The 7,186-nt window shown below is 40.5% G+C and overlaps 1 pseudogene; it reads left to right on the top strand.

Moving 5' to 3' along the window:
* Window positions 1-3,871: 3,871 nt before the first annotated feature.
* On the top strand, window positions 3,872-5,913 carry LOC133765238 (nudC domain-containing protein 2-like; annotated as a pseudogene).
* The last annotated feature ends 1,273 nt before the right edge of the window (window positions 5,914-7,186 follow it).

Raw genomic sequence — 7,186 nt, 5'->3', positions numbered from 1 at the left:
TTTCTTTTGATGGTTTTACACAGAGAAGCCATTGGGAACAAGATTTTATGTTCTAAAGTCCACAAACTATTGGGACCTTTAGTGTAACCTCATTGCTGGGCCCGGTCTATCTCAGGTGTAGAACAATAGGAGCTTCCAGCTGTACTGGCATACTAGAATCGTTTCTGAAATGTCCTGGGTTGCAGCCTCCGTTGCTGCCCTGTCTGCCAGAACGTTTCCTCTGGCTCTATGGCTATTTCCCTTTGGGTGATCCCTGAAATAAATGACAACTCCTTCAGACACTGAATGAGAGCCCGGATGAGAGCCCAAATCACTTAGCCATGTGTAATCAGGACGTTTTTGGAGTTAGTAGACCTTTTCTCTCTAAATTGTCTCTCTCTCTATGTATATGTGTGTGTGTGTAAGTGTGTATGTGTGTGTGTGTGTGTGCAGCATGAAGAAAGCATGTTTGCAGTCTGTATAAATATCGATTGTTTCCTAAGTTTTAAGGCTGCAGTCAGGGGAACAAGTTCATTCTTTTCAGTTGATATTTTGAGTGGTAATGCCTGGGCCTCCACAGCTTGGGTGAGATTTACTGTGGCGCATCCTATCTTTCTAACTATTGCCCTCATGAAACTACTGCCATCAATGAACCAGTCAACATGGAGACTTTCAGAGGCTCTTCTTGTAGATAAGGTCTACTGAAGTAGACCTGCTCTTTGGTATCCACACTAAAGTGAGCTAGCTTTTCAGTTAGCTTTTTAGCTGAAAAGTAACTGGATTGAAGACTTGGCATTCTTTTAAAATTGTCTGTGGCAAGTCAGAACAGAGAACAGAGCTTGGCATTTAATAAGGTAACCCCCCCCCCCCCTTTAGCTATTCTCTGTCCTTGGAGTTAAATTTCGACTTCAAGAGACTGGCCTGGTGGTTTACTCATCAAAAGGGCAGTAACAGCAGCTACCTTCACACATCCAGGCCATCCTGTAGTCACTGAGTCCAGCTGTTTAGAGAAGTAGACCACCGGTCATGGAAGCAGACCCAACTTTTGAGTGAGTGCACCCAGGGCTATTTCTTGTCTTTCAGCTACAAACAGGGTAAAAGGGTTGTCTAAATCAGGAATCTCTAGTGCAAGGGCTGGTGTCAGTAGACTGTTAACCTTTTGAAAGATCTCTTGTTGTTTTCCTGTCCATTCAAGATTAAGAACTCGGAATCAGGACTCTTTATGGCCCTATATAGGGGATTGGCTATCCACCTGAATCCTGGACTCCAGATCCTGTTTAGAAATCTGCTATTCCCAGGAATGTCCTTAGCTGCTTTTTCTCTGTGGTGGTCCTACTTATGGTATGGCTTCTTTTCATGTAATTGAGAGGACATAGTTTTCCCAGGTCAGGATGTATGCCTAGGAAGTTACTTCCTGTTTAGAGAGCTGAGCTTTGGTTGGGAAATTTATATCCTTGCACCCTAAAAAATTTAAGAACCAAATGATGTTTTCATCTGAATCTTCCTTAGAGTAACTGCAGATGAGAATATTATTAACATATTGTAAAAACTGCAGTCTATTTTAATTTGAGTTCTCTGAGTTATTTAATGAGGGCATTGCCTTAGAAATGAGAGTTATCTCTAAAGCTTTGATAAAGTGCTGTCCATGTGTACTGTTGAATCATATTTGAGTTTGGATTAATCTATTTAAAGACAAACAGATCCTAGGATTCTTAGTATAAGTAAACATAAAAAGGCATCTTTCAGGTCTAGGATTGTGAACCAAGTAGGTCCTTCATGTATCTGGGCTAGTGATTTGGTACAATAAGACGAAGCAGGATAACAGCTTTATTTATGGCCCTGAGGTCCTAAAATTGGCAGAGGGTTGTGGGGGGAGGGGGCAGTGGTATAGCTCAGTAGGTTAAAGCCTCAACCCACAATGCCATCATCCCATATGGGCTCCTGTTCAAGTCCTGGCAGTGCCACTTCCAATCCAGGACTCTGCTAATGCTGTTGGGAAGGCAGCAGAGGATGGCCCAAGTGCTTGAACCCCTGCACCTGTATAGGAGACCCAGAAGAAGCTCCTGGCTCCTGGCTTCAACCTGTCTCAGCCCTTGCTGTTGTGACCATTTGGGGAGTGAACCAGCAGATGGAAGAGCTCTCTCTGTCTCTCCTCTCTCTCTGTAACTCTACCTTTGAAGTAAACAGGTAAATCTTTTTTTAAAAATGGCAGTACTGGAGTGTTACAAGGATTCTGACATGGAACCAATTTTCCATGATTGAGATTTAATACTCAAAAGTTGGAGGCTCCTCTTGATTTCTAATTTTAAGGTATATCAGAGTTAATGAGGAGACTTTTCCTGTTCTTTAAGAGAACTGTGATGTGGGAAGCTGTGTAGCCTATTTAAGTATGTCCTGATCCCAGACTCACGGATCTACACTATTTTGGATTGCAATAGGGAGATTGTCCAAGGGGGATCTTCTGTCAGTACTCATCATAATAATGAAAGTTTTAGATTTAGGGGAGATTAACCCAAGAGAAGTAACCAGGCAGGATATCAAATCCTTGCCAAGTAAAGAAGTTAGATATGTTAGCATCACCAAAATCTGGCAGGAGATGAGGAAGTCTTCTGTCTGGCAAACAAAAGCAAAGTAAATTGTTGGAGGCATGAATTGGTGACACCAGTCCTCTGATGACATAGCTCTTTGGAGATAGTGGAATTCAGAACGGAGGAAGAGGTAATGTATTAATCAGAAAATCAATATTCTTAACTGCAAAATTCAGTGTCACATGGGGGTCCAAGAGTGTGATCCTTGTAAGAATTGGAAACACCTGAGTTCCTGAGCCCCTTCAATCTTTGGAAGAGGACATGAGATGACTGTGGGTCCTTCTCACCCTTTAGAGCTGAGGGGAAGTCCCACTTGCAGTGATCTCTTATTTACACTGGGATCAGGGACTGGGCAGGATTTGCAGATGCAGACATTGCTTACACTACCAGTGTCCCAGGTTCCCACATCAAAACAGTCTCTCCTGGGTTTTTCACCCATAATTGTATGCCTCTTGAATTGGCCCTGCGGTTGCAGGGTGCTGGTTACAGTGATGGCTATCATATGAACCTGTTGTCTGGGCTATTTTTTCCAACATTGAAGTCCTCTCTTCTCCTAAGTTTCATCTCTATTATTAACACCACAAATGCTATCTATAACATGGCTTATGGGAGTTTGGGATCCTGTTGCCAGTTTCTGGTGAAATTCTGTGTGTGTCCTGGGTCTTTGTAGAAGACTGAACCTTGAGTGATGATGTAGGGTATCTGGCAATAAAAACACCTAGAGAGCAAAGCATTCAGACTATTGCTTGGATGCTTTGGCAACTTACAGTGAGATGCAAAAGCAAAATGAAATTTATATTTCAAATGGCAGCAGAGAGGAAAGGTTTGGAAAACTCAAAATCTGTAGAGAATGAAAAAGTCGGGATGGTCATTTAGTTTAGGAGTTAAGACCACACTTGAGATGCCTGCATACCATGTTAGAGAGCCTGAGTTCAAGTTCTACCTATACTCCTGATTCCAGCTTCCTGCCAAGGCATGCCAAGGGAGGCAGCAGTGACCATTCAAATACATGGGTCCTTGCCACCCACATAGGAGACCAAGGTTGAGTTCCCAGCTCCTGACTTCAACCTGGCCCAACACCAGCTATTGTGGGTATTTGGGGGAGCTAACCCATGGCCAAGAGATCTCTCCTTTTCTGTCTGTCTGTCTCTCTCTCTGCCTTTCAAATAAATTAAATTTTAAAAAATTAATGCAATTATAATAATAAAAGAAAACTAAAATGCATGCAAGGGTTTGTCCCAAGTGACCATTTACTCATGAGATTAGTATGGCTAGAACATAGCCAGATTTTGTTCTATGAGACAATGGGGGCTATGAAAGGCATTCACCCCTCCCAGCTAAGGCTCAGCAGTGCTAGAAGGCAAAATGACGTTGGACGACCAGCTCAGGTACAACGTAACCGGTCTCTCCAGAATGTACATGCTGTAAGCTTTGAAGTACCATATATTGCTCAAGTGGACCCAGATGCAGTTCTCAGCACTGCTCCAGGGAAAGCCAGCAGTGGCTTTGGTGGTATTCACCTGGTGCTGATTCTGCAGGTACACAGAATACAACAGCTGTTGGGGCCATGGCTTACTCCACATAGATGTCAGACGTGTTTTGTGATGGCCTTTCATTTCAAGGGCCACCTTTGAGACACCAGAATTATAGAGCCACTGGAAGTATGCATTGGAGTCCAATCAGTGAGAGCTGAAGCTTGGGCTGAACCAACAGGGCCACAGGGGAGGGGATGCCCCACTGTGCCCAGGAGGCAGTAGATGTAATGGAAGATTTTTCTGGAGTCTGCTCTATTGGGTTTTGTACTTGCTCAGAACCTCTTACTCCTTTCTTCTTGCATACTTCCCCCTTTGGAATGGGATGTCTACCCTTGCCTCTCCCACCATTATTTTGGAAGTGGGTGATCTGTCTTGATTTTACAGGCTTACAACCGAAGTGCTTTGCCTCAGGATAAATTGTGCCTTGAGTCTCACTTTTATCTAATGTAGAGGAGACTTCATACTTTTGACTGTTGAGTTGATGCTGGAACAACAAATACAGAGCTATTGGAGTGAATGTATTTTGAATTGTCAGATGAGCGTGAAGTTTGGGAACCAATGGTGGAATGCTATGGTTTAAATATGTCCTCCAAAAGCTCATGGGTTGGACCCTGTTCTCCAATGTGGCAATGCTGAGAGGCGGGGACTAATGAGAGGTGTTTAGATCATGAGGGCTTCACCCTCATGAATAGCTTAATGCTGTTTTGTTCTGTTTGTTCTTTTGAAAGTGGATTGGTATTAAAATGGGTTCAGCTTCCTCAGGTTTTTCACACACAAGGCCCTTGGACTTGCTGGACTCCAGAACTGTGAATGAAACAAACTGCTTTCTTTTACAAGTTTCCCAGTATGTAGTATTTTGTTAGAGCAACAGAACATTAATTGAGATGATGCATATCTCGCATTCCTTGAGGATACTTCAAAAAATTCCTGGAAAATGGAATTAAAAGTTTATTTTGGTCACAAAAAACTCTGAAATCAATGCATACAAGGGATCTTCAAAACTTACAAGGAAAATGTATGTAACAAAAAAACTATGCATGGATTTCAAAATAACTTTACACAAAAGTAGACTTATCTTTTATTTCCATTTTTTCACAAATTTTTTGAAGTATGCTCATATACAACAATTAATCAAAATGAATTGTAGGCCTAAATGTAAAGCATAGAACTATTAAAGTTCCAGAAGTGAACATAGGAGAAAATGCCTGTGATTTTGACCTAAGCAATGAATTTTTTAAGGTACACCAAAAGCATGATCTACAAAAGAAAAAAAATGATAAATTAGACAATATTAAAATTTAAACCTTTCTTTTTGAAAGACACTTTAGGCAGCTTGTGCCCCGAGGCGACAGGAGCACATCAACCCCATTTGAAGAGCGAAGGGGGGTGGTTCTGTGTGGGACGCCGTGGGGCCAGTGGTACCAGACCCTGGAGGAAGTGTTCACTGAAGTTCAGGTGCCCAGGATGTCCATGGCGGCCTGCAGAGCCAGCATGTCGCTGGCCGAGGTGGCCGTGAGAGCCTCAAGGGCAAACTCTTTGATTCTACCATAGCTGATGAGGGAACATGGACTTTGGAGGCTTGAAAAATGGTTCCTATTGTTCTTACGAAGAAAAAGAGAGCTGTGGCAAATTGTTGGACGTCTCTTCTAGAATCTGAATATGCAGCTGATCCTTGGGTGCAAGACCAAATGCAAAGAAAACTTACATTGGAGAGATTCCAGAAAGAAAATCCGGGTTTTGACCTCAGTGGAGCAGAAACCTCAAGAAACTACACTAAAGGTGGCCCAGATTTCTCAATCCTTGAAAAATAACCAGAGTTCCTGCTGCATTCTGTGGATCCCAGCAGATGTTTAATCAAAGAAGCAGATCATGTGGCAGAAGGAAAATGTGGATGCCTCCAATTAACAATGGAAAAATATATTTAATTATGGTTCTAAAAATTGCATTCAAATATGATTCATATAGGAAACATGTACTCTGGGAACTATTCTATGAATATATGGTAACTTTTTGTGCACTTGTTTTTGCTCAGAATGAAGTTTATATATTGCATTTTACTAATTTCGTATTAATTGTATTTTTAATACAAAAAAACTTAGGTTAGAGATCATGTGAAATGAAAAGGTGCCTTCAAGAAAAACTTTTTTTTTATAAGTGTGACACAGGAGTAATGTTCAATAAGCTTTTCTGTATAGGAATTGTGTACCCATTTGTCTAAGTATACTAACTCAGGCAGGAAATTATAGTACTGAAAAAATTTTAAGGCAAGAAGAAAAATCCACAAAAATAGTTTAAGTTTTAAGAGTTAATGAGAATTTCTTCATTAGTATATTATTCTTACATTATATTTAAATTTAAATATATTAAATATATTATATATTTAAATATATTAAATATTAAATATATTATATATTTAGATATATTAAATTTAGAAATAGTGTAAAAACATACCAGCAGAACTGGGTTACTAAAGAGAAGTATCTAAGTAAGTGTAATTACTGGGCAGATCCTTTGTCAATGGAGAAAGCATATTAAGGCCATTGATTGTTAATGGTATCATTTTGACCTTCATTAATCCACATACAGGAGAGAATCACTGAACTTTTATTTCAGTCTTTTTAATTCCTAAAAAAAATTTATAAAAATTAATCTCAAATGCACAAAAAATATACAGTAAGTAAATTACACAGATTTTTTTTCTTCCTGCACCATTGTTAATTAAGTTGAGGACATAATGGTCCATCACCTCCAAATAATCTAAATGTCTTCAAAGAAAGACATTCTATTTTATAACTGCAATGCAACTATTAAAATCAGGAATCTGATATGTAGTTAAATGTAAACTATGCATTCTTGGCAGTTGTTAAAGAACTGACCATTACATCCTATCATGGATTAATAATTTGAATTTAACTCATTTCCAATGGTAGTATTCAGATCACAGATTAAGGTAGTGGGGCCAGTGCTGTGGCATAGCCGGTAAAGCCGCCCCCTGAAGTGCTGGCATCCCATATGGGCGTCGGTTCAAGTCCTGGCTGCTCCACTTCCGATCCAGCTCTTGGCTGTGTCCTGAGAACACAGCAG

The sequence above is a fragment of the Lepus europaeus genome, chromosome 8 (genome assembly GCF_033115175.1).
Source record: "Lepus europaeus isolate LE1 chromosome 8, mLepTim1.pri, whole genome shotgun sequence".
Classification (NCBI taxonomy): domain Eukaryota; kingdom Metazoa; phylum Chordata; class Mammalia; order Lagomorpha; family Leporidae; genus Lepus; species Lepus europaeus.
The sequence above is the reverse complement of the archived record's forward strand: the minus strand, read 5'-3'. Positions and strand labels throughout refer to the sequence as shown.